This window comes from Salvelinus alpinus, chromosome 5 (genome assembly GCF_045679555.1).
Source record: "Salvelinus alpinus chromosome 5, SLU_Salpinus.1, whole genome shotgun sequence".
Taxonomy (NCBI): domain Eukaryota; kingdom Metazoa; phylum Chordata; class Actinopteri; order Salmoniformes; family Salmonidae; genus Salvelinus; species Salvelinus alpinus.
The window spans coordinates 90,342,334-90,368,700 of NC_092090.1; positions in this window are offsets into that span (position 1 = coordinate 90,342,334).

Genomic DNA, 26,367 nt, shown 5'->3' on the forward strand with positions numbered 1-26,367 from the left:
TTGTTGAAAGCTATGCTACTAGTGTAAGTATAACATATCAATAGAAGTAACAATGGGTTTTTATTATCATACATTTTCATAAATTGTCATAAACTAATACTCTCCAAACTACAAACAATAATAATTCTGTGCACATTCCATGGAAATAGGAGTCACATTAACTAGAGTAAATCATTGTTAACATACTGTCTTAGTGCAGGTGGGCTGGGCTGTTCATTCCTTTCTCTGCGATATATTACCTTACTAAAACTACGGTATGTGAATATGTATATCTCCCACTACCAGTCTAGTGTAAATGAGCTGATACATTTTCATACTAGAGTTGTGTGGATTACACCCTGTGTGACCTGCTTTTTTACAATACCTTGAAGCGTCAGTTACGCCGCTAAATGGCCGTTACGATTGATTTAGGTAAGCCTTGTGTGTTCAGTAACACATAGGTACTGCTTGTATTGTGGACGATTATTATTGTCAAATTCCAACCCTGTTGTTTGCTCATTCCTGGCGACTTTGGCAATTAACGTGGAGGAGCGCTAGCTGTGTAGACTGCGGCCCAACCAACCGACCAACCGATAGAATGTATCACAGGTAGCACTTCTCTTCTGCATCTCTGCTCAAGTGCATTGTAACCTTATCAAATTACCGCTGGGCTGACTGTCAGCGCCATTCCTTAGTTGGCAGCGGATGCCATGATTAGTCATATTGAATTATACATCCAGAGCATGTATGCCCTTCCTCCCTCCCTCCCCACCAACACCACACACACACGAACACACACACACACGCCCTTCTGTTTGTGTTTGGTGGCAGGGAGCGATGTGGAAGGGCGTGAACAGGATTAGGGAGACGGTTCCACTGTCGCACAGACCTCCGGATTGTAATTCACATGCCTTCCAAACAGCTTGGCACAGCTTTAAGTCACCTATGGTTTGCCTTGACATGAAATGCAGACCTGGGCACCAATGAGGTTATCAGGGGGGAGTGAGGGTCAGGGGAAGCCACAGAACACCCAACGTCCTCAGCATGCCACCGGATCCCCTACTCCTGTCACATGTGATGTGACACCTATCTAACAGTCACAAGATTACAATCCTCTTCATTCATTTTATCTCTCCCGACATAAACTTTTAATATGCGCACTGGCAGTATATGGGACTTCCACGGCAGTTTAAATGACTGCAACCTGTAATTACTGTTCCAGCACTTGATTAGAATAATCTGATTGCAATTATTGAGTGACTTTAAATACAAGCCCCGAGCTACAGAACAATAATTCAAGGGCAGTGATTGGGAACGAGGAACGTGTTTCTTTTTGGCTGTAAAATTATGTTTTAATCGGAGCTGACTGGGGAAGCCCTGCTAGGGAGCCTTTCACCTCAATTAAGGCCCATTTATGCAGTGAGGAGGAAAAAGTTTGTGCTGCGATGTGGAGTTAATCACGATGCCGACACTTTCTGAGCCATCACGGATCACAGAGCAAACCTCCCTAACAAGTAAACACGCAAATACACAGCAGCACACAAGCATGGCAGACACGCTTGCATGCACTCACACACACACACGAGCACACACAAAAACACACGAAATGGGCAGAGCTGTTTCGTCTCAGTTAATTGGGTAAAAAACTCTAAGTAATCTCTCAATCTTCAAAGTGCAAGATGATAGATAAGGTTTATAGCTGCCATAATCACTGTAGTGTGGAGAGACACAAGCGCTGAATCAAACTCAGTCAACATGGATGCCAGTCCCTATAAGGAAATCACATTCAATTGTATTGGTTGCATACACATATTTAGCAGGTGTTATAGTGGGGGTAGCGAAATGTTTGTGTTCCTAGCTCCAACAGCACAGTAATATCTAACAATACTCAACAATGCACACACATCTAAAGGTAAAATAATGGAATTAAGAAATATAGTAATATTAGGACAGGGAATGTCGGAGTCCGGAGTATAAATATATATATATTTATGTATGAGGGTATATGCTCTCAATGATGCATATGTACTTTACCGGTCAAAAGTTTTAGAGCACCTACTCATTCAAGGATTTATTTTGATTTTGACTATTTTCTACATCGAATTAAAATAGTGAAGACATCAAAACTATGAAATGACACATATGGAATCATGTAGTAACGAAAAAAAGGGTTAACTTCTTGCAACTATAGGGGGTGCTGTTCCGCATTAGCATTTCTTGGTCTCCAAATTAAACTGCCTCGTGCTCAATTCTTGATCGTACAATATGCATATTATTGTTATTATTGGATAGAAAACACTTTCTAGTTTCTATAGCCGTTGGAATTTTGTCTCTGAGTGGTACAGAACTACTTCTACAGCACTTTTCCTGACAGGGAGTCAGATTTCAGAAATTTTGACCCCTGATCTGGGGTCGGTTTTAAGGTGCCTGAACATGATATGGAGAAACCGACACTGCCTACGTCTTCCTCTGGGTGTCAGTACGTCATCACGCTTTGAATGGAGTCGATTGCACAATCAGAGCCACTATAAAACAAGAAGACGTGGAAGTACCGTCCTTTCCCTTCGCGCGTTTTACGCAAGATGAACATCGGACTTGCCTCTTTCCAAATGGTTGTTTAGCCAGTGATATTTCTCCGGTCATGTTTTTAGTCGTTATAGTTGTTAAAAACATCATAATGTAGTTAATTTGAACCGTTTTATAGCAATTTATATCCGTTTAGTGCGATTTTGAGGAATTTCTTTGTCGTGCACTTTGAAGCTTTGGTCACGTTTCGGGGTCTCGGTCGATGTTAGTGGACATTTCGAAGGACAGAGGACATCTATCGATCAAAAGAAGATTAGACCCAAGAAAGGATACATTGCCCAAGAATCTGATGGAAAATCACCTCATAGTAAGAAATATTTAATATGATAAATCGTTGTTCTGTCGAAATATTTTAAACGCATAATCCGCCATTTTGTTTGTTATCGCTTCACTTGGCGAACCCTGTATTGCACAGTAAGGATAATTTTAGAAATGTAAATCAGCGGTTGCATTAAGAACTAATTTGTCTTTCGATTCCTGTCAACCCTGTATTTTTTAGTCAAGTATATGATTAGCTTTCGATTAAACTAGATCACTCTGAAAGATGACGTCCGACATTTTGAGGCTTGATTTGCCAGTATTGTCATTGTATAACCACGGTTTTGTATAGCTAAATATGCACATTTTCGAACAAACTCTATATGTATGTTGTAAAATGATGTTACAGGAGTGTCATCGGAAGAATTCTGAGAAGGTTAGTGAAAAAATTAATATATTTTGGCGATGATTACGTTATAGCTCTCTTTGGCTTGAATCGATGCTCTGGTAACGTTTGCACATGTGGTATGCTAACTTATCGATTTATTGTGTTTTCGCTGTAAAACGCTTAGAAAATCTGAAATATTGTCTGGAATCACAAGATCTGGGTCTTTCCATTGCTATGCTTTGTCTATTCTTATGAAATGTTTTATGATGAGTAAATTGGTCATACACGTTGCTCTCTATAGTAATTCTAGTCGAGTTGTGATGGTCGGTGCAATTGTAAACTGTGATTTCTACCTGAAATATGCACTTTTTTCTAACAAAACCTATCCTATACCATAAATATGTTATCAGACTGTCATCTGATGAGGTTTTTTATTGGTTATTGGCTATCAATATCTTAGTTTAGCCGAATTGGTGATAGCTACTGGTGGAGAGAAAAAATGGTGGACAAAGAAATTGTGTATTTTGCTAACGTGTTTAGCTAATAGATTTACATATTGTGTCTTCCCTGTAAAACATTTAAAAAATCTGAAATGGTGGCTTTATTCACAAGATCTGTATCTTTCATCTGGTGTCTTGGACTTGTGATTTAATTATATTTAGATGCTACTATCTACTTGTGAAGCTATGCTAGCTATGCTAATCAGTGTGTGGGGGGGGTGGGGGGTGATCCCGGACCCGGGGTAGAGGCTCGTGAAAGGTTAATCTTTTCTTTTTATTGGCCAGTCTGAGATATGTTTTTTTCTTTGCAACTCTGCCTAGAAGGCCAGCATCCCGGAGTCGCTTCTTCACTGTTGACATTGAGACTGGTATTTAAATACTGCAAAGTTGCTTAAGAGCCTGAAACAGTCCCTATACCTGGCAAACCAACGTCCAAATATCAATTGTCAGAGAAATTGATAATTCATTACTTTCACTTCACCAGTGGCTCACTTGACTCTGAGAACTGTTAGGTGATTAATAAAAAAGGTGGTGCAACTGGGAAAAAGTACCGGCACTGATTCCATGGTCAACGTGAAGGACGAATCCTGTGACTAATTCTTTCACCTGAGGATAGTCCTTTTGTATCTCTCACTCACATGCTGACCCACTGTGGCTGATTAAAGAAACAAGACTGATTAGTAGCTCCTCACAGAGAACCAACTATAGCACTCATGTAGACACACACACTTACCTGTACTCGTGTGTGTGTGTGTGTGTGTGTGTGTGTGTGTGTGTGTGTGTGTGTGTGTGTGTGTGTGTGTGTGTGTGTGTGTGTGTGTGTGTGTGTGTGTGTGTGTGTGTGTGTGTGTGTGTGTGTGTGTGTGTGTGTGTGTACTCTTAGCTCAACAGCCATTTCAAAAGGAGCGAGCATTCAATAATCCACTAATTGCTGTTACATGCTCACTAGAATGAACAGAGCCGTTGTGTCCTATTCTCACTGTAAATTCAAAGAGCTTGAGCAATGTGTTATTGCTCAAAACATCTTTGTTGGATCACAGGGCTCGGAGTTAATGACAATACCATGTGTGATAACCACCTAATTGTATGATAATGAGCCAATAACATCAATGGCTAATGACACTAGTCTAAGGCACCCCGGGCCCCACTGTGGCACATCCAACACTGATAGAGCAGGATAAATCACAGCAGCCTTGATAGCTTCATTAGCCTTATGAAAGAAGGTGTTAGACTCAAAAGATGGCCGCCACCATGTCCCATCTCAGGGGAATGGAATGAACCCTGCAGTCACACACACTGTGGACTCTCAGCCTGACCTTCTTTTCACTGGAAACCAACAGCAGTGTAATAAGGGAGTCACTAGGGGAAAGGATGAGGTTCACTGGGGCTGAAACTGAGTTAAAACAGCTAGTCTGTCACTACAGATTTATAGGCAAAGGAAAGTTTGAAATAGGTCAAATTCACACGCACTGTTCAACAAAACATATGGCAGATGATCATTATAGATTGACAGAAATTTGTCTCTAAGAAAATATACATATTATGATTATTTACAATATTTTTTTTTTCGTTAACCTGGTGAGAAGGCAGCCATAAGCCACTCAGCAGTGATCTCCTATTTGAAGTGATATCTGAGCAGTGACAGTCTAAACTGTCTAAACCGAGTGATTCAACCCTCAACACTACAGCTCCCCTACTCCCACTGCCTTCTAGGATCTGTCACTCAGAGAAGGGTGTGTGTGTGTGTGTGTGTGTGTGTGTGTGTGTGTGTGTGTGTGTGTGTGTGTGTGTGTGTGTGTGTGTGTGTGTGTGTGTGTGTGTGTGTGTGTGTGTGTGTGTGTGTGTGTGTGTGTGTGTGTGTGTGTGTGTGTGTGTACTCTACTGTATATGTGTGTAAGTGGGTGTGGGCGGCAGTGGGTGGGTTGAAGGGGGCTGAACTTTCAGGAACTGTCAGGTCTCAACAATGGGGTAATAGTAAACAAGCGTGATGAAGGCTAATCACATTAAGCTAAGGCACAGACTATGTAGGCATGGCCCTCTTAATCCACACTGCTCCTGATCATATTAACCTAATCCCAGAGGGAGAGGAGGACCAAGAGGGGCTTTCAAATTGCATTACATTAGGTATAATCATCTTTAGGCCAATTATCTGGCTGCTGTAGCAGAACACTCAGCTATCTGACAGAGTGGTTAAGTTGCATTCATTTATTTGTTTATGTATGATTTGGAGGTAGTGAATAGATTTTTCATAGGGTTAGATAAAGTATCAGGCCCAAACAAGAAAGCCTGTTTAGTCCTCAATTTATCATTGTAGGTGACTTCAGATTTAGCTGTATAAAACAATCAAATCAAATCAAATGTTGTTTGTCACATACACGTGTTTAGCAGATGTTATTGCGGGTGTAACGAAATGCTTGTGTTTCTAGCTCCAACAGTTCAGTAATATCTAACAAGTAATATCTAACAATTTCACAACAATACACACACATCTAAAGTAATTGAATGTAATTAAGAATATATAAATATTTAGAAGAGCAATGTCAGAGTGGCATAGACTAAGATACAGTAGAATAGGATAAAATACAGTATATACATATAAATGAAATGAGTAATGCAAAATAGGTAAACATTATTAAAGTGACTAGTGTTCATTTTTAAAGTGACCAGTGATTTCAAGTCTATGTATATAGGGCAGCAGCATCTAATGTGCTAGTGATGGCTATTTAACAGTCTGATGGCCTTGAGATAGAAGCTGTTTTTCAGTCTCTCGGTCCCAATGCACCTGTACTGACCTCGCCTTCTGGATGATAACAGGGTGAACAGGCAGTGGCTCGGGTGGTTGTTGTCCTTGATGATCTTTTTGGCCTTCCTGTGACATCGGGTGCTGTAGGTGTCTTGGAGGGCAGGTAGTTTGCCCCCGGTGGTGCATTGGGCAGACCGTACCAGGCGGTGATACAGCCCGACAGGATACTCTCAACTGTGCATCTGTAAAGGTTTGTGAGAATTTTAGGTGCTAAGACAAATTTATTCAACCTCCTGAGGTTGGAGAGGCACTGTTGCGCCTTCTTCACTACACTGTCTGTGTGGCTGGAACATTTCAGTTTGTCAGTGATGTGTACGCCAAGGAACTTAAAGCTTTCCAACTTCTCCATTGCGGTCCCGTCAATGTGGATAGGGGACTATTTTGATTTGTTTAACACTTTTTTGCTTTATGATTCCATTTGTGTTATTACACAGTTTTGATGTCTTCACTATTATTCTACAATGTAAGAAAAACCCATGAATGAGTAGCTGTGTCCAAACTTTTGACTGGTACTGTAGGTATTCCTCTTGTCCAGATGGGACAGGGCAGTGTACAGTACAACAGCATCGTCTGTGGATCTATTGGGACGGTAACACAACAAGGAATTCTTTGATATTATTCAGTCGACTTAACAAATCATTATTACAGATGTTATTGTCAATGGGCCATTTCCCATGCCGCAGCCTATTGAGAAAATGTATGAAACACCATAAATTCTCCCCCAGACTTTCTGAACTCTGCTGAGTAAACTTTATTCCTTCTCCCCTACACTGTAATACTGTTCTGTAATTTCAACAGTAAAACACGGTAGAATGCACATTATAATACCATACATGTGTTTTACAGCATTAATGCTGTAGATTGCACTGCATTATGGGTAAAATGCTAGAACATACTGTTATTAACTTTAATTGGAAGCCTCCTGTAAATATTACTCAACATACTGTATTTCTTTACAGTATTAGCTTTTGCCCACTCTAGATTCAAATGATCAGTTTCAGGTACCAGCCTATTGCTGTGGGGTGAGACACATGAAGATCAGACTATTTTAGTAATTATCTTCTTGAAGTGGCTCTGAAGTGGAATAATATTTTCAGCAGTTGCTGGGTAACTACCTTGACTTGTTTATAAGTATGTATCTTTATTGCTTTATTGCCAACGTTGAATTACTGCATGTTTTCTTAGCTAACTTAGCTAGGTAGCTAATGTTTGCTAGCTAGTTTGCTCGGTCAAGTTGAAACAAGCCAATTGCGTTCTGCTCTAAATTGATTGTTAACGACCTAGAAAAACATCACCCAGAGAATAATTATTGTGATGACAGGCTATATCGCAGCCCCTGAGTGTCATATAGAATACACTGAGTGCAGATTTGTGACGTCATGTTTTTACCATTACTACAGAGAAGATGGCTTGTTTCTAGCAGCTCAAACAATGACCCATATTACCGGTGCAACGTTTTTTTCTGATTGAAGGGCAGCATTTTTGACATAAACTCGTAAGCCGCTAAAGCCGATGCGAATGACCAGTGCAGCATGTTGTATTGAGGTGCCTGCCTAAGCAAGGTGCAGTGTCACTGGGCACCTGTAGCTTACAACACTCACAGAGTCATCAGCGTGAGCTAGTAACGTTGCTGATGTTCTTTCCCTCCCATGATTATATTTCAAGTACGATAGCAGCCCACACAAAACATAACTAATATTGGTAGCAATCTAGATGTCACCGTGATATAGTCTACTCAATGGGGAGAGCATGAATGGCAACAACATTGGGACACAGTGTCCTCTTTAGCTGTCACAACCCTGTGAGATTTGGTTTGCTTGGCTCTCAGCAGCGACAGATACTGTAAGTCTTTGTTTTGCAGGCCAGGAGTGTCCGTATAGCCTCTCCCAACATTGTTCCATAATGTTACAATATTAGCCAATCCTGTTCACTTTACAGGATGAAAGGAAAATGTTGTGAGTCTGGTAAAATAGTCTGTGGTATTGTGTAGGCTATAGCAATGTTGTATTAGTTAGCTAGGGTTCGAAGTAGGTGTATCTAGCTGTCTTATTTGTATTCGCCTCAAATGATTTCATAAACTATATTGGATATATGCTGTCGATTCAAATCTCCCCAAGATGATGGACCCTGAAGACGTGACAAAGTGCATGACAAGGGGCTCAGAGGAAATCAGCTGTTCTCAACCCCTCACATTTCCCCATTCTTCCAAGAGCTCACTGATTTTGAATGAAGCCCACTAGTGAGGTAAGTACAGACACACACACACACAGATTGATATGCCCCTTGTCCCCTGTCTTTTTACCCACGGAGTAACAGCACTGGTGCTCTCTGTCTCTCATTCTATTCTTTATTTTTCTTTGCGTATCCTAGGGGTGAGAAGAGCTGACAATTTAGAACTGAGCCCCATGAGGAACACCCAATGCTGCACTAACTTCTCTCTCATATATGCTCTCCTGCTCAAACTGTCCCGTTGTGTGTTTCACCGCCTCTGAACCACCTTACCCCGAAAAACAGTTGCCCCTGATCAAAGATCTAGGATTGTACCCAATCCCAATTTTATTAACTCCGTCTGTCTCTATCTCCCCCCACACACAAAGGCACACAATATAGTTTTTACATAAGTGTTTTAATGATGCTCTTACGTGGTTACATATGTGTTAAATTCTTATTAGTTCTATTGTTAATTATATTGTTAATTTGTTGTTAATGTTGTTACCAATTTGAATACATGTATTTTATGTACAAATGTATACTGGCAACTCTGGTACCAGTATAGTGCTGTACATTTACAGGGACATTTTTTACAGTGTTAACTGCCTAAATAAATTAATCCCCTTCAAGCCATGGCTCAAAGGGTGGGAGAGAGAACAAGTGTAAGAGAGAAAGAGAGAGAGAGAGAGAAAGAGAGTGAGACAGAGAGAGAGAAAGAGAGAGAGAGAGATTATTTAATGATACTTTAATGAAGACAGCTTCTCCATCCTGGAGGGGGTTATCAATAATTTATAGGCCCAGGGACATGTACTAGTCTGTGGAGACCTAAATGCCAGAACCGGACAAGAACCTGACACCCACAGCACACACGGGGACAAACACCTGCCTGGAGGTGACAGCATTCCCTCCCCTATATGCCCCCCTAAGCACAACTATGACAACATAACCAACAAAAACGGGTTGCAGCTCTGTGGCATGCTGGGTATGTACATAGTCAATGGTAGGCTTTGAGGGGACTCCTATGGTAGGTACACCTATAGAACATCTCTTGGCAGTAGTACTGTAGACTACCCAGAGTCTCTCAGAGCGTTCACGGCCAGCCCACTGACACCCCTATCAGATCACAGCAAAATCACAGTCTACTTGAACAGAGCAATACTCAATCATGAGCCATCAAAGCCAAAGGAACTGAGTAATATTAAGAAATGCTATATATGGAAGGAATGTAGTGTAGAATCCTACCAAAAAACAATTAGGCAACAACAAATTCAATCCCTTTTAGACAACTTCCTGGACAAAATGTCCCACTGTAATAGTGAAGGTGTAAACTTGGCAGTAGAAAATCTTAACTGTATATGTGACCTCTCAGCTTCCCTATTAAATTTGAACAGAAAACCGAAGAAAATTAATAACATTGACAAATGTTTTGATGAAGAATGTAAAAACCTAAGAAAGAAATTGAGACACCTGTCCAAGCAAAAACATAGAGACCCAGAAAACCTGAGTCTACGCCTTCAGAATGGTGAATCACTAAAACAATACAGAAATACGCTACGGAACAAGAAGGAACAGCATGTCAGAAATCATCTCAATGGAATTGAAGAATCCATAGACTCTAACCACTTCTGGGAAAATTGGAAAACACTAAACAAACACAAAGAATTGTTGATGGTATCCTCAATGAAATGATCAAATATAAAGACAACAAATTACAATTGGCAATACTAAAACTCTTTAACATCATCGTAGGTGATCAAATACTTATGTCATGCAATAAAATGCAAATGAATTACTTAAAAATCATACAATGTGATTTTCTGGATTTTTTTTGATTCCGTCTCTCACAGTTGAAGTGTACCTATGATAAAAATTACAGACCTCTACATGCTTTGTAAGTAGGAAAACCTGCAAAATTGGCAGTGTATCAAATACTTGTTCTCCCCACTGAATTGGCGAGGGCACTAGAACAGTCTGCAGCACCCGGCCTCACCCTACTAGAATCTGAAGTCAAATGTCTACTATTTGCTGATGATCTGGTGCTTCCGTCACCAACAAAGGAGGTCCTACAGCAGCACCTAGATCTTCTGCACAGATTCTGTCAGACCTGGGCCATGACAGTACATTTCAGTAAGACAAAAATAATGGTGTTCCAAAAAAGGTCCAGTTGCCAGGACCACAAATGCAAATTCCATGTAGACATCATTTCCCTAGAGCACGTAAAAAAACTATACATACTTCATCCTAAACATCAGCGCCACAGGTAACTTCCACAAAGCTTTGAATCTGAGAGACCAGGCAAGAAGGGCCTTCTATGGCATGAAAAGGAACATAACATTTGACATAACAATTAGGATCTGGTAAAAAACACTTGAATCAGTTATAGAACCCATTGCCCTTCATGGTTGTGAGGTCTGGGGTCTGCTCACCAACCAAGAATTCACAAAATGGGACAAACACCAAATTGAGAATTCTGGCCACTGTGACTGACCCAAAATTAAGGAAAGCTTTGACTATGTACAGCCTCAGTGAGCATAGCCTTGCTATTGAGAAAGGTTGCCATAGGCAGACCTGGCTCTCAAGAGAAGACGGGCTATGTGCACACTGCCCACAAAATGAGGTGGAAACTGAGCTGCACTTCCTGACCTCCTGCTAAATATATGATCGTATTACAGACACACATTTCCCTCAGATTACACAGACACACAAAGAATTGAAAGCAATCACAGCAGCAAGATCTGTGACCTGTTGCTACAAGAAAAGGACAAACAGTGAAGAACAAACACCATTGTAAATACAACCCATATGTATTTATTTTTACTTTTTTAATTTGCACATCACTACAACACTGTATATAGACATAATATGACATTTGAAATGTCTTTATTCTTTTGGGACTTGTGTGAGTGTAATATTTACTGTTCAATTATTGCTAATTTCACTTTTGTTTATCCATTTCACTTGCTTAGGCAATGTAAACATATGTTTCCCATGTCAATAAAGCCCCTTGAATTGAATTTGGTAAGAGAGAGAATGAGAGAGAGAGAGAGACAGAGGTAGAGAGAGGAAGAAAAGAGAGAGTGGCAGAGGGAGATAGAAGGGGAGTTAAGGAAGCAAAGAGGAAGATGATAGAGAGATATGATGGGATGGTGACGGAGAGATGATAAGAGAGGACAGGGAGGGAGGGAGGGAGGGAGGGAGGGAGGGAGGGAGGGAGGGAGGGAGGGAGATAGAAAGGTAAACAATAGAAGAGGGAGAGAGAAAGTAATGGGTAGGAAGAAAGAGAGTGAGGGTGAAAGGGGGGAGAGAGCAAGAGAGAGGGGTAGGAAGAGAGGGAGGAGGGAGAGAGAGGGAGGAGAAGAAAGAGAGAGGGATGGAGGGAGAGAGAGATGGAGGGAGAGAGAGAGAGAGAGGGATGGAGGGAGAGAGAGAGAGGGATGGAGGGAGAGGGAGAGAGGGATGGAGGGAGAGAGAGAGGGATGGAGGGAGGGAGAGGGAGAGAGGGATGGAGGGAGAGAGAGAGAGGGATGGAGGGAGAGGGAGAGCGGGATGGAGGGAGAGAGAGAGGGATGGAGGGAGGGAGGGAGGGAGGGAGGGAGGGAGGGAGGGAGGGAGGGAGGGAGGGAGGGAGGGAGGGAGGGAGGGAGGGAGGGAGGGAGGGAGGGAGGGAGGGAGGGAGGGAGGTAAAAAGGTAAACAATAGAAGAGGGAGAGAGAAAGTAATGCGTAGGAAGAAAGAGAGTGAGAGTGAAAGGGGGGAGAGAGCAAGAGAGAGGGATGGAGGGAGAGAGAGAGAGATGGAGGGAGAGGGAGAGAGGGATGGAGGGAGAGAGAGAGAGAGGGATGGAGGGAGAGAGAGAGAGGGATGGAGGGAGAGAGAGAGAGGGATGGAGGGAGAGGGAGAGAGGGATGGAGGGAGAGAGAGAGAGGATGGAGGGAAAGGGAGAGAGAGAGGGATGGAGGGAGAGAGAGAGAGAGGGATGGAGGGAGAGAGGTCCTTGAAGTAGACCCTGGATGCTATGAACCAGCTGGACTCTGAGAGCTGCCTGCTGATACTGGCTGCCCTCCCAGTTCTTCCCTCTCCTTCCCAGTCCTTCTCTCTCCCCTCCTCCCTCCCTCAAATCCTTGAACATGCAGCTGGTGCCTCTTACAGCCCCAGCCCAGATTAGCAGGTGAACTCTGAGCATGGCTCCCCACTCCGGGGGCCTTGCAGCAAGGCCATCTCGTTTTCCTCTGCTCTCCTTACCCCACAGTCAGACACATGGATAACACTCCTGAGCGTGACCCCTCCCTAGCACAACTGCTGTGTGACAACAGTCCCCTGGCTTCTGTCCCCAATTTACCATGGCTGATCACACTAACATGCAGGCCTTTATCCAACACACCAATGTCTGCCACCAGGCAGGCTGGATCAAGGAACATACAGAAGTATGGTGAAGAAGATATTTTAGTGTCATCAAATAGGTATAATTTGCTTTTTTGCAGACAAAAGAGGAGCATGTTCGTGAAGAGCAGAACAGAGCTCCTGGATATCCCATGCTACTTGGTATTATCAACAAATGTGATGTGTGTGTCACACCCTGATCTGTTTCACCTGTCGTGATTCTCTCCACCCCCCTCCACCGTTTTTCCCTCTGTTCCTGTCTCTTGATTGTTCCTGTTTTTCCGGGTTTTGACCTTTTCTGCCCGCCCTGAGCCTGCCTGTCGTCCTGTACCTTTGTCCCACTACTCTGGATTATCGACCCCTGCCTGCCTTGACCTGTCGTTTGCTTGCCCCTGTTGCTGTAATAAACATTGTTACTTCGACACAGTCACATGTGGGTCTTACCTGAAACGTGATAGTGTGATAGGTCTACAAGGCAATTCATTCACTGAGAGGAGTCCCAGCCTCCGTTCGAAATGGCACCCTATTCCCTATATAGTTCACTAATTTTGACCAGGGCTCATTGGGTTTTGGTCAAAAGTAGTGCACTATAGCCCCAGTCAGCTGTGCAGCCACTACTGCAGTAGGAGAAACATATTATATGGATAACAAAAGGGGACAAATATAATTCCTGCATAATCTTAAGTAGCCTTCTTGTATGTGGAAACCAAAAATGTACAGTGCTTTTTAGAAACTGCAATACTAGGCTCATAGAAGGGACACATTAGATTGTATAAGAGAGTCTAGTCCAGCTCCCAGACCTGAAGAGGCCAACAGCAGCCATGTTACAGAGCCCCTGCGTGTATTCACTAGGAACCAATTCGAAGCAAAATTGACAAAACGGGAGAGACCTACCTGATTTGTCCTATACAATCTCTATTCTGTCACAGCGAGAGAGAGGGGTAGGGAGAGAGAGATGAGGGAGAGAGAGGGAGGGAGATAAGAAGTGATTGGGGAGAGAGAGAGGGATGAGGGAGAGAGAGGGATGGAGGGAGAGAGAAAGGGATGGAGGGAAAAGAGAGAGAGGGATGGAAGGAGAGCGAGAGGGGGATGTAGGGAGAGAGAGAGGGGGATGGAGGGAGAGAGAGAGAGGGATGGAGGGAAAGAGAGAGAGGGATGGAGGGAGAGAGAGAGGGATGGAGAGAGAGGGGGATGGAGGGAGAGAGAGGGATGGAGGGAAAGAGAGAGAGGGATGGATGGAGAGAGAGAGAGGGATGGAGGGAGAGAGAGAGGGATGAGGGAGAGAGAGATGAGGGAGAGAGAGGAAGGGAGATAAGAAATGATTGGGGAGAGAGAGAGGGATGGAGGGAGAGAGAGAGAGGGATGGAGGGAAAGAGAGAGAGGGATGAAGGGAGAGAGAGAGGGATGGAGGGAGAGAGAAAGAGGGATGGAGGGAAAGAAAGAGAGGGATGGAGGGAGAGAGAGAGGGATGGAGAGAGAGGGGGATGGAGGGAGAGAGAGGGATGGAGGGAAAGAGAGAGAGGGATGGATGGAGAGGGAGAGAGGGATGGAGGGAGAGAGAGAGGGATGGAGGGAAAGAGAGAGAGGGATGAAGGGAGAGAGAGAGGGATGGAGGGAGAGAGAAAGAGGGATGGAGGGAAAGAGAGAGAGGGATGGAGGGAGAGAGAGAGAGGGATGGAGGGAGAGAGAGAGGGATGGAGGGAAAGCGAGAGAGGGATGGAGGGAGAGAGAGAGAGGGATGCAGGGAAAGAGAGAAATGAGGGAGAGAGAGGGAGGGAGAGAGAGAGGGATGGAGGGAGAGAGGTCCTTGAAGTAGACCCTGGATGCTATGAACCAGCTGGACTCTGAGAGCTGCCTGCTTATACTGGCTGCCCTCCCAGTTCTTCTCTCTCCTTCCCAGTCCTCTCTCTCCCTCCCAGATTTGTATCTCTCTCCCTCCTCCTTCTCTCCCTGCATCCCTCCCTCTATCCCTCCCTCCCAGTCCTCCTCTCTATTTCTCTCTCTCTCTCTCTTTCCCTCCCTCCCTCCCTCCCTCCCTCCCTCCCTCCCTCCCTCCCTCCCTCTTAGTCCTTATCTCCCGCTCTCCCAGATTTGTATCTCCCTCCCTCCCAGTCTTTCTCTCTCTCCCTCCCAGTTCTTCTCTCCCTCTGTTATTCCAGTGAACATGTAGCTGGTGCCTCTTACAGCCCCAGCCGAGATTAGATTTGTTTTATTTGTCAAATAAAAAATATTGTTTTGATACGCTATAGTGTGCACTAATGAATACACCCCATGTGGGTGGCTGTTGTGGAAGATTCCACTCAGTGGCTTTCTTAAGAGCACAACAACAGACGTGTGTGAAGTGCAACCAGGCACCAGAACCACAGGTCATTGCTCTGTGGTATCTATCATACCTTTAGCAAATCTAACATGACAATATAACGCTAATTAATTCAGCTGTTGTCATCAATAGAGTCGAGCAAATGAGAACGTCAGGGTGAAGCACCATTGTCATGCAGGCCCCACTCGCCCGGGCCCGCCATGCGAGCATGCCTATGTCATCAGAAGAGAGGAAATGTATTAGGGCTTTCATTAGATGCCTATCTATCACTTGTAGGCATACTTTGTAAACAAATATATACAATTTAAAAAATGTGGAAGAATTTTGTTGATAAGTGTAAGTGTATTTAAAAAAAAAAAAAAAAATCACCTTTATTTAACCAGGTAGGCAACTTGAGAACAAGTTCCCATTTACAATTGCGACCTGGCCAAGATAAAGCAAAGCAATTCGACACATAAAACAACACAGAGTTACACATGGAGTAAAACAAACATACAGTCAATAATTCATTAGAAAAATAAGTCTATATACAATGTGAGAAATGAGGTGAGTTAAGGGAGGTAAAGGCAAAAAAAAAGGCCATGGTGGCGAAGTAAATACAATATAGCAAGTAAAACACTGGAATGGTAGATTTGCAGTGTAAAAATGTGCAAAGTAGAAATAGAAATAATGGGATGCAAAGGAGCAAAATAAATAAATACAGTAGGGGAAGAGGTAGTTGTTTGGACTAAATTATAGATGGGCTATGTACAGGTGCAGTAATCTGTGAGCTGCTCTGACAGCTGGTGCTTAAAGCTAGTGAGGGAGATAAGTGTTTCCAGTTTCAGAGATTTTTGTAGTTCGTTCGAGCTGAGATAAGGGGGGACTTTACCTAGCAGGGTCTTGTAGATGACCTGGAGCCAGTGGGTTTGGCGATGAGTATGAAGCGAGGGCCAGCCAACGAGAGCGTACAGGTCGCAGTGGTGGGTAGTATATGGGGCTTTGGTGACAAAACGGATGGCACTGTGATAGACTGCATCCAATTTATTGAGTAGGGTATTGGAGGCTATTTTGTAAATGGCATCGCCGAAGTCGAGGATCGGTAGGATGGTCAGTTTTACGAGGGTATGTTTGGCAGCATGAGTGAAGGATGCTTTGTTGCGAAATAGGAAGCCAATTCTAGATTTAACCTTTTCTCAATCTAGGGGGTGCTGTTTCCACTTTGGAAAATATCGTCTCCAAATTAAACTGCCTCATACTCAATTATTGCTCGTACAATATGCATATTATTATTACTATTGGGTAGAAAACAATCTCTAGTTTCTAAAACCGTTTGAATTATGTCTGTGGGTGAACCAGAACTCTTTCTGCAGCGAAATCCATGACAGGAACTGCGAAGGTCTGAAAACGAGGCTCTGTTCTCAGATCAGTTTAAAGCTCTGTATGTATCCTATGGGTCGACATGAACTGCACCCGCCTTCCCCTGGATATCAGTAACCAATGAGAAGTGGAATGGAGTGTCTACGTAGTTCTCAGAGCTTATAAAAGGCCAAGGAACGAAGTGAGCTCTCTTTTCGTCGTTCGTCATTGCGCAAAGCAAGACCTCAAGATGGCATTTTGAAACGCTCAGTTATCGGCCTTAGCTATATCCGTCTGTAATTTAATTCGATATAGGTGTTAGAAACATCATAACGAAGTTATTTTAAACCGTGTTATCCTGTTATGGCTGCAAGCCCGACGCCGGTACACTTATGACAACATCCAGCTCAAGTGCAGGGCGGGAAATTCGAAATCTATTTTTCTTTTTATATTTGACTTTCACACATTAACAAGTCCAATACAGCATTTGAAAGATAAACATCTTGTGAATCCAGCCAACATGTCCGATATTTTAAATGTTTTACAGCGAAAACACCACGTATATTTATGTTAGCTCAAATACAAAAGACAGACAGACATTTTTCACAGCAACGGTAGCATGCAGGTAGCATGCACAAAGCCAACCTAACTAACCTAGAACCAACCTAAATAACCTAGAAAAAACTCCCTCAGAAGACAGTCCTATAACATGTTACACAATAAATCTATGTTTTGTTCGAAAAATGTGCATATTTGAGCTATAAATCAGTTTTACATTACTGTTACCATCATAGCTACCATCATAGCTACAGTCAGAAATCGCACGGGAGTAGCCAGAGTAAATACAGACACCAACGTCAACTACGTAATTACTCATCATAAAACATTTCAGAAAAATATATGGTGGATAGCTAATGAAAGACAAAGATCTTGTGAATACAGCCAATATTTCCGATTTTTTAAGTGTTTTACAGCGAAAACACAATATATCGTTATATTAGCTTACTACAATAGCTAACACACAGCAGCATTGATTCAAGGCAAACGGTAGCGATAGCACAGTTCGACAGATATATGAAATAGCATCCCAAATTGGGTCCTTATCTTTGTTGATCTTCCATCAGAATGTTGTACAAGGGGTCCTTTGTTCAGAACCGTCTTTGTTTGGATCCAGAACGAACTATTTCCCTCTTGAATTAGCAAGCACACTGGCCGTGCGGCGCTAACCTCTCCTTCTTGAACAAATTCTTGCAACGCATCACGTCTAAAGTCCCGAATAAATTTCAATAATATAATTAAACTATATTGAAAAAACATACTTTAGGATGATATTGTGACATGTATCAAATAAAATCGAAGCCGGAGATCATATTCACCTATAACGACGGTTTTCCAGGAGGCGATTCCAGGTCCAACTTCGCGCCTTCGAAAAAAAAATAATGGCGGACCTCTCACTCCAAGAGGGTGTATTCAATCCCAGAACAAGATAATCAAGTCATTTCTGCTCTCACTTCCGCTTGACACCCAGGGGAAGGTGTATGACGTGTTTCTATAGTCCCAAGTGACATGCCCTTTTATAGACAAGCTCTTGAAGAGAGACCTCGCTTTTGGAAATCTCACTTCCGGATAGGAAATGGGCTGTAAAAAGAGTTCTATATGCATTGTGTAATATGATGTTACAGGACTGTCATCTGACGAAGTATATCAAGGTTAGTCCAAAATTATATATCTTTTGCTGTATTGTTACGATCGCTAACCTGTGCTGCTGGTAAATTGCTTGTGTTTCTGGCTATTGTGCTAAGCTAATATAATGCTATATTGTGTTTTCGCTGTAAAACACTTAAAAAATCTGACACATTGGCTGGATTCACAAGATGTTGGGCTTTCATTTGCTGTACGCTGTGTATTTTTCAGAAATGTTTTAAGATGAGTAATTAGGTATTTGACGTTGGTCTCTGTAATTATTCTGGCAGCTTCGGCACTATTTCAGATTGCAGCTGCAATGTAGAACTGTGATTTATACCTGAAATATGCACATTTTTCTAAAAAAACTTATGCTATACAATAAATATGTTATCAGACTGTCATCTTATGAAGTTGTTTCTTGGTTAGTGGCTATTTATATCTTTATTTGGTCGAATTAGTGATGGCTACTGATGGAGTAAAAAACTGGTGGAGTAAAAAAAGTGGTGTCTTTTGCTAACGTGGTTAGCTAATAGATTTACATATTGTGTCTTCCCTGTAAAACATTTAAAAAATCAGAAATGATGGCTGGATTCACAAGATGTGTATCTTTCATCTGGTGTCTTGGACTTGTGATTTAATGATATTTAGATGCTAGTATTTACTTGTGACGCTATGCTAGGCTATGCTAGTCAGCTTTTTTACTGTGGGGGGTGCTCCCGGATCCGGGTTTGGGAGGAATTAGAGGTTAACTTTGGATTGGAGATGTTTGATGTGAGTCTGGAAGGAGAGTTTACATTCTAACCAGACACCTAGGTATTTGTAGTTGTCCACATATTCTAAGTTAGAACCGTCCAGAGTAGTGATGCTGGACGAGCGGGCAGGTGCAGGCAGTGATCGGTTGAAAAGCATGCATTTAGTTTTACTTGTATTTAAGAGCAGTTGGAGGCCACGGAAGGAGAGTTGTATGGCATTGAAGCTCGTCTGGAGGGTTGTTAACACAGTGTCCAAAGAAGGGCCAGAAGTATACAGAATGTATACAGTATGACTTAACACCTCTGAAATATCACTTGTTTTCAAAGAAACATTTATTTTAAAGTTCATAAATTAACATGTAATAATTTTCAGATTTAGAATGGGGCAAAAAATGACAAAAGCTACAGTATACCAACATAAGACACATGCACTGTATATGCTAACTGTAGTCATATATGAATCATTGTATATTTGCCAGAGATGCTTATATTTACATGTTTGGTGGACAAAGGAGGAGAGAAAGAAGACAGAAAGAGATAAATTGGAGAAAAGGAGTGAACTAAGAGTATCCTGCTTTAAAAGGGAGGAGGAAAAAAGAGAACAGAGAGAGGAAAATGAGGCCTTGGAATCAAAGCCAGTCACTTCAAGGGCCTGAACTTGGCCATTGAATTCCTTGGAAGAGCTTCTTATCCACACAGGGAGGAGAACGAAGGCTGGTAAACTGAAGAGGAAGAAGTAGAGAGAGACACAGAGAGAGACACAGAGAGAGACACTGAGAGAGAAAGAAAGAGAAAAAGTATGGACTGAGGTTGAGGGAGAGAGTAGCGAGGGAAAAGAAGCTAACCACCAAGGAGAACAAAGGCAGTACAGCAGACAACTGTTGTCTTCCTCTCTTGTTTTGAGGGTGGAGTTTGCAGCAAATGACCTGTTTCCAAGTAATCAACTGAAGAAATGAAGATCTCCCTTAACAAGAGCAGTAACTCCTGTGTGTGGACCCAAGAAGGACAGGAAGACACAGTACACATGCATTAAGTGCAAGAAATACATTTGCAACACACAGTAAAACTCTGTCCCTCATGTGATGTGTAGACCGGCCTTAACTTGTGTTCAATGGGGCTCAATTTAAAATTTCCATAAAATACTGTATGTAGAATTTGTCCTTCCAATTTGTTCAGTTTAAAGCAAAAAACATCTATAATGATGAAAACCTTGTATCATTTATAGTTGTTCAAGATAAACATGATTTATTCCACCCATGTCTTGATTATAATAGATTTTTGCTTACAAAAATGATATAAAAAAAAAAAAACGAATAGGGCTTTTATTGATAAATGTGATCTAGCAGAGGTAAATAGCAAATAGTAACTGTGTATGCTGTTTATATAACCTGTAATTGATATAAGTCAACATCTAAGTATTAAGTATTTTTACGTAAATTGTTATGGCTGTATTGTTTTAAAAGACCCAATAATGTTGTGGGTCCATCAGACATTGACAATGAGTGAATAACAAAAACATTAACACCACACAAGGGTTAACAAGAACAGTTTTCAAAGTCTATCAGACAGAGGGAGATCGGGTAAGAGATGAGAGGGTTGGCAGCATTGTGCTGGCACACTTAAATCTTATATCCAATTCACTAATGTGTCATTTGACAAGTGGTATTTCTAGTGGGTATAGTAGAGCAGTAGTAGAGCAGTCTGGACCGACTGATGCCAAGTTTGCAGCAGCCTCTAGCTAGTGACCTTGTTATGCTCAGTGTTTAATTTGTAAATCAGGAGGTGCCGGAACAAAAAGTCCTCCTGGAACAGAAAGTCTGTTTGAGAGGAATGTGACCTGGGGAGCTGAGGTACCGGAACACATGAGAAAAAAAATGGTGCATGCAATGCATAGAGCTGTCCATGTAGAGGCATTTACAGAACTTGCACACAAGGGGAAACATTTTTGTAGCCTAGTGTCCGGGAAAATGCAATTCATGCATTTCTACCTCATTTTACATGATTGGAGACTTAATACCGGACAAATTATCGAAATGACAGGCTCCTTTGGCACTGACAAACTGATAATCTGAGCAGGACCTGCCAGGCCCACCCATTCAGAGTACTCAAAATATAAAAAGTATACATTATTATTACAAAAATGAATATAAGACTCACTATCTGCCTGTCCGACGTTGGAAACAATGTTTCCCTTTTGAATGTCGATCTCTGTAGTACCATGCATAAAGTGAACGGTGCCCAGACGAGACAACTGCTTCTGAGCCAGTCGAAATCACACATCAACGTCATTATCATGAACATATCCAAATAAATACCAACAGAAAAAAAGCTAAAACAAACTAAAATGCAGCTAATGTACTGTCATTCCAGGTTCAGTGTTGGACGTGACTGAGCTAGCTAGCTAGCATGGGGCACGAACGTTATCCAGCCTGCATAGCAAACATTTTGTTTAGAACGGATCACCAGTTCTTTTGCATAGTGACTATGCAAAAATAATTAACGATCTGCTCACGTCTGAAGCAATGTGACCATTCTACAATGCGTTGGTCAAAACAAGCCTTGTGATTGGTGGAGACGCGTTCTAAGCCATACTATAAAACACGTTTAGCACGGGTAAGCCTACAATCTTGTTTTCTGTTCCATCTGAGAAATTCCTGTGCATCCAGTGTCAAATCAGCCTAGCCAGCCAATTCCTTAACTTGATCTCCACTGCTTCTAGCCTAACATTTGGTTTGCAACAACAGATGTATATCTTCTTATGACTTGGGGGCAGTATTTCGACGTCTGGATGAGAAGCGTGCCCAAAGTAAACTGACTGTTACTCAGGCCCAGAAGCTAGGATATGCATATAATTGGACAATTGACATCCTGAGGATTAATTATAAACATTGTTTGACATGTTTCAATAAACTTTACCGGTACTATTAGGATGTATTCGTCTGCATGTTTTGAACGTCTTTGAGCCAGTGGATTACTGAACAAAATGTGCCAACAAAACTGAATTTTTGGGATATAAAGAGGGACTTTATCAAACAAAACTAACATTTATTGTGTAGCTGGGACTCTTGTGACTGCAACCATATGAAGATCTTCAAAGGTAAGTGATTAATTTTATTTATATTTCTGACTTTTGCAATTCCTTTACTTGGTTGTAAAATGTTTGTATGCTTTTGTAAGCGGGGCGCTGTCCTCAGATAATCGCATGGTATGCTTTCGCCGTAAAGCCTTTTTGAAATCTGACAAATTGGATTAACAAGAAGTTAAACTTTAAACCGATGTATAACACTTGTATTTTTTATGAATGTTTATTTTGACTATTTCTGTATTTTGAATTTGGCGCTCTGCAATTTCAGCGGATGTTGTCGAGGTGGGTCGCTAGCGGAACGCCTGCACCAGAAAGGATATACAAACATTGCTGTCTGTCTCTCGACATTTGCAAACTTGTTTTAATATTGAAATTTGATCTCCACTATTGAGAATGAATTAACGTGTCAGGACGGACATGAATCAGCATAATTTTTATGGGTATATTATACAAAGAAATGTCAATAGAAAAACAGGTGAAACAAAATAAAATGCATCTACTTAGCTGTTGTTCTAGCTGCACTGTTTGACGTGACTGTGTTAGCCATAGTTGGCTAGCTAGCAAGCAAGGGACAAGAGAATTTAGAACAAACGACTGTGTCCCATCCATAGATAAACAACAAAAGGACTTCACAACTGGGTTGCGTCTTTGGCAACCTAACCAATAGAATGAACGGACATCATTTTTATGGATATATACAAAGAAATGTCAATAGAAAAACAGGTAAAACAACATAAAATGCAGCTAGTTTGCAGTCTTTCCAGCTTCAGTTTGAAGTGATTGTGTTAGCGGTGTTGTTGGCTAGCTCCTCTGAACAGTGTCCTGACGAGAGAGCACATCTTCTATGACAGGCAAAATAGCGGCTCATTAGCCCATTGTTATGGATGTATCCAAAACAGCTTAAACAAACGCAAATGCAGCTACTTTTCTGTTATTCTAGCTGCACTGTTTGACCTGACTGTGTTAGCCATAGTTGGCTAGCTAGCAAGCAAGAGATAAGAGCATTTAGAATGAACGACTGGGTAGCGTCCAGAGATATAGAACAAAAATACTTAATGACTGGAACGCATCTCTAACTGGAATAATTGGCCAGCCGGCTTGCCTAGCAACCATAGACGTGTTGGGACTAGGCCTATATAAAAAAATATATTTAGTTGGTAACCCGTTGTAGAAAAGCGATTGTACTCTCGAGCTTGGGCAAAACAACTTTTTTAGCACGCCCTCTTGTGTACAACTGCTTTAAAATAACTATATCATCTGGTGAAAGAATGACATTGTATGAATTGACTCATCAATATAAAGTTGTAATTAAAATATGTAATTCATTGTTATTTTTTATTTTATTATTTTATTTAACCTTTATATAACTAGGTAACCGTTCCATAATAATAATTTCGTAAACTTTTATAGCGCTTTACATTACAATCTCAATGCGCTTTAGAGAGAGAGAGAGAGAGAGAGAGAGAGAGAGAGAGAGAGAGAGAGAGAGAGAGAGAGAGAGAGAGAGAGAGAGAGAGAGAGAGAGAGAGAGAGAGAGAGAGAGAGAGAGAGAGAGAGAGAGAGAGAGAGAGAGAGAGCCTAAACCTGCACTCCACTGCATGTCCTAAATATAACATGTAGGGGAAAGTGGGGTAAGTTGAGCCAGAGAGGTAAGCTGAGACACACTTGTTTCTGGGATACCCAAAACAAAATGTATAATTGAAAAAAATATTTAGGAAGAGGTTATAATTTCATGAGTCTGTGAAGGAAGAAACCACATGGAAAAAGTGGTAAGCAAGCTAGGTCCCAAAAACTGATTTTCAAATGATTTTATTGTGTTAGAGGTTTCATGATTATTGTCTCTAAACCAAAGAAGATACTTTTAAGATTCTTCCATACATCAGTTGGAGTCTCTATAATATATCTATATATAATAATAATATTTAATATATCTGAAGATAGCACAGCCAGAAGAGGACTGGCCACCCCTCATAGCCTGGTTCCTCTCTAGGTTTCTTCCTAGGTTTTGGCCTTTCTAGGGAGTTTTTCCTAGCCACCGTGCTTCTACACCTGCATTGCTTACTGTTTGGGGTTTTAGGCTGGGTTTCTGTACAGCACTTTGAGATATCAGCTGATGTAAGAAGGGCTATATAAATAAATTTGATTTGATTTGATAGTGCATCCTTGTAGCTACAGTATGTGGACTAATATGGTCAAAATGTTTGCATTGGGGTTAGTTGAGCCAATGGTTTAGCTCAATGGTCTAAGGCACTGCATCTGAGTGCAAGAGGTGTCACTAGAGTCCCTGGTTCAAATCCAGGCTGTATCACATCTGGCTGTGATTGGGAGTCCTATAGGGCGGCGCACAATTGGCCCACTGTTTGCGTGGGGTAGGCTGTCATTGTAAATAATAATTTGTTCTTAAATGACTTGTCTAGTTAAATAAAGGTTACATTTCAATATATACATATAAATATTTAAAATGACAAGTTGAACAAATACTGTATAAGTGTTTTCTTCCTAGGTGCAGCCAGGGATAATGCAGCAAGGCATTATCCCTGGGATATGAGGTAACAACAGGGCCTGGCCTATGTTGAAAGGGGGAAAAAGTACAAAGTGTATGTTAAATGTAACCTGATGCTTAAATTTAATAAAAGACAAAAAATACAATTGTGATTGCGTCAAATTGTGTTTGGCAAATAAAGATAGTCATGGTATAAAAAAGCAATGTTAATATTTACTTCAGTTCATCTTTACTTACCCTGTCCCATGGATCAATTTACCCCATACCCCGGGGTAAGTTGTGTCAAGAGACCACATATTTTTTTGGACAAGCTGTGTTTTCAAAACTTTAATGTTTACATGAATTCTGGGTATTTACAGGGATACACAACATCACAAAATATATGTAGAAATCTTTGATAGAACTAATACTATATTTCCCTTGACGGAGTGATGCTGAATGTAAATGAAACTGCTCAACTTACTCCAGCATATTTATTTGCCTTTTTTTCATGGTATCCAATTGATAGTTACAATCTTGTCCCATCGCTGCAACTCCTCTACGGACTCAGAAGAGGCAGAGGTCGAGAGCCATGCATCCTCCGAAACACGACTGCACTGCTTCTTAACACAATGCCAGCTAAACCCGGAAGCCAGCTGCACCAATGTGTCAGAGGAAACACCATACAGCTGGCGTCCGTGTACTCCGAGCATGCGCTGATAAACTGGCAAGTGTCTTCACTGACATTTTCAACCTTTCCCACCATAGTCCCTGTGACCAAGAACACTAAGGTAACTTGCCTAAGTGACTACCAACCCGTAGCACTCACATCTGTAGCCATGAAGTGCTTTGAAAGACTGGTCATGGCTCACATTGACACCATTATCCCAGAAACCCTATACCCTCTCCAATTTGCATACCGCACTCCACACTGCCCTTTCACACCTGGACAAAAGGAACACCTACGTAAGAATGCTATTCATTGCCTCCAGTTCAGCGTTCAACACCATACTGCCCTCAAAGCTCCTCACTAAGCTAAGGACCCTAGGACTAAACGCCTCCTTCTGCTGGGCCGCCCCTGATGGGCCACCCCCAGGTAGTAAGGGTAGGTAACAACACATCCGCCACTTTGATCCTCAACGCAGGGGCCCCTCAGGAGTGCGTGCTCAGTCCCCTCCTGTACTCCCTGTTCACTCATGACTGCACGGCCAGGCACGACTCCAACTCCATCATTAAGTTTTCCAATAACACAACAGTGGTAGGCCTGATCAACAACAATGATGAGACAGTTTATAGGGAGGAAGGTCAGAGACCTGACCGTGTGGTGCCAGGATAGCAACCTCACCCTCAACGTGATCAAGACAAAGGAGATGATTGTGGACTACAGGAAAAGGAGAACCGAGCACGCCCCCATTCTCATTGACGGGGCTGCAGTGGAGCAGGTTGAGAGTTCAAGTTCCTTGGCATCCACATCACCAACAAACTAACATGGTCCAAGCACACCAGATAGTCATGAAGAGGGAATGGCAAAACCTAATCCCCCTCAGGAGAATGAAAAGATTTGCCATGGGTCCACAGATCCTCAAAAGGTTTTATAGC